This window comes from Ursus maritimus (genome assembly GCF_017311325.1).
Source record: "Ursus maritimus isolate PB19 chromosome X unlocalized genomic scaffold, ASM1731132v1 scaffold_X1, whole genome shotgun sequence".
NCBI lineage: Eukaryota > Metazoa > Chordata > Mammalia > Carnivora > Ursidae > Ursus > Ursus maritimus.
Genome location: NW_024423319.1, coordinates 41,808,948 through 41,811,903, shown reverse-complemented (window position 1 = coordinate 41,811,903; position 2,956 = coordinate 41,808,948).

The window sequence follows — 2,956 nt, the reverse complement described above, 5'->3', positions numbered from 1 at the left end:
TTTCCCAGACTAACAAAAGTTAAACGAGTTCCTGACACCAACCCAGCCCCATAAGAAATGGTAGAGGACTCTTTGAGTGGAAGGGAAAGACCATAAGTAAGAGTAAGAAAAGTATGAATCACAAAAATAGGAAAAAATAAGCATATCTAAAAAATCAGTCAAAGGACTCACAAAAATAAAAGGATATAAAGTATGACACCATATACCTAAAATGTTGGGAAGGGGGAGTAAAGAATGGTTTCCAACTTAAGCAGCCATCAACTTAATAGAGACTACTATATGCAGAAGATGTTATATATAAACAGAATGATGACCAGTTATCAAAAACCAGTATTAGATATGGAAAAAATAAAGAGAAAGGAATAGAAGTATATCACAAATAAAGCAAACTAATTGTGAGAGATGAGAACAGAAGAAAGGAACAGAGGAGACCTATAAAAACAACCCACAAAACAAGTAATAAAATGGAAGTAAGTATATAGCTATCAATTTCTTTGAATATAAATGGACTGAATGTTCTAATCAAAAGACATAGGGTGATGTAATGGATAGAAAATCAAGAACCATCTATATGTTGCCTACAAGAGACTCATTTCAGACCTAAAAATACATGCAGATTGAAAGTGAGGGGATGGAGAAGCATTTATCATGCAAATGGTTGGGAAAAGAAAGCTCAGGTAGCAATACTTACATTATCAATCAAAATAGATAATCCAATAAGAGGATATACTGATGTAAATATTAATGCACCCAAATACATAAAGCAGTTAATAACATGCATAGGGAACTAATCAGTAGTAATACAATAATGGTAAGGGACTTTAACACCATACTTACATCAACAGACAGTTCATCCAAACAGAAAATCAACAAGGAAACATTGGATTTGAATGACACATTAGACCAGATGGATCTAACAGATATATTCAGAACATTCCATCCTAAAACACCAGAATACAAATTCTTTTCAAGTGCACTTGGAATATTCCCTGGAATAGATAACATATTATATCACAAATCAAATCTTAATAAATTCACAAATATCAAAGTTATACCATGCATCTTTTTTGACCATAACACTATGAAATTAGAAATCAACCACAAGAAAAAAATCTGGAAAAAGCACAAATACATGGAGGTTAAATAACATGCTACTCAACAATGAATGGGTCAAACAAAAAATCAGACAAGAAATCAAAAACACATAGAGGCAAATGGAAATGAAAACACAATGGTCCAAAATCTTTTGGAATGCGGAAAAGCTGTTCTAAGAGGGAAGTTTATAGCAATACAGGCCTACACCAAGAAGCAAAACAGTTTGAAATAAACAACCTAACCTTATACCTAAAGAAGCTAGAAAAAGAACACACAAAACCCAAAAACAGTAGAAAAAAAGGAAATAATATAGATAAGAGCAAAAATAGCCAAAATACAAACTAAAAAAAAAAAACACAATGAAACATATCAATGAAACTAGGAGTTGATTCTTTGAAAAGATCAACAAAATTGATAAACCTCTAGCCATGCTTACCAAAAAAAGTGAGAGGACTAAAACAAAATCACAAATGAAAGAGGAGAAATAACAACTAACACCACAGAAATGCAAAAAAATTGTGAGAATATTATTATGAAAAATTATACACAAACAAATTGGACAACCCAAAAGAAATAGATAAATTCTTAGAACTGTGTAACCTACCAAAACTGAAGCAGGAAGAAATAGAACGTGTGAATAGGCTTTGAATACCCCATTTATATCAATGGACAGATCATCTAAACAGAAAATAAACAATGAAACAATGCTTTGAAGGACATACTGGACCAGATGGACTTAACAGGTATATTCAGAAATTGAATCAGTAATCAAATAACTCCCTCCCCCCCCCCCGCCAAAAAGTCTGGGACCAGATGACTGCACAGGTGATTTCTACAAAACATTTAAAAAGGAGTTAATACCTGTTCTTCTCAAAGTATTCCAAAAATTAGAAGAGGAAGGAAAGCTTCCAAATTATTCTATGAGGCCAGCATTACCCTGATACAAAAACCAGATAAAGACACTACAAAAAACAGATCTACAGGACAATACCTCTGACAATCATAGATGCAAAAATCCTCAACAGAATATTGGCAAACTGAATCCAACAATATGTTTAAAAAATTACTCACCATGGTCAAGTGGGATTTATTCCCAGGATGCAAGAGTGGTTAAATACTTGCATATCAACCAATATGACACATCATATAAACAAGAGAAAGAATAAAAATCATAAGATCATTTCAATTGATTCACAGAATACATTTGACAAAGTACAACATCCATTCATGACTTTTAAAAAACCCTCAATAAAGTTGGTTTAGAGTGAACATACCTCAACATAATAAAGGTCATATATGAAAAACTCACAGTTAATATCATACTTAATGGTGAAGAACTGAGAGCTTCCCCCTAAAGTCAGAAACAATACAAGGATATCCATTCTCACCACTTTTCTTCAACATAGTACTGCAATTCCTAGATACAGCAATTAGACAACAAAAAGAAATAAAAGGCATCCAACTTGGTAAGGAAGTAAAACTTTCACTATTTACAGATGACATGATTCTATATATATCAAATCCTGAAGACACCATCAAAATACTACTAGAACATCAATGAACTCAGTATGGTCATAGGATAAATCAGTGTACAGAAATCTGTTGAATTTCTATACATTAATAATGAAGCAGCAGAAGGAGAAATTAAGAAAACAATTCAATTTCTATTTACACCAAAAATAACAAAATACCTAGGAATAAATTTAACTATGGAGGTTAAAGATCTGTACTCTGAAAATTACAAAACATTAATGAAAGAATTGAAGATGACATAAACAAATGGAAAGATATTCCATGCTAATGTATCAAAAGAACCAATATTGTTAAAAAGTACATATTATCCAAAACAAACTAAAGATTT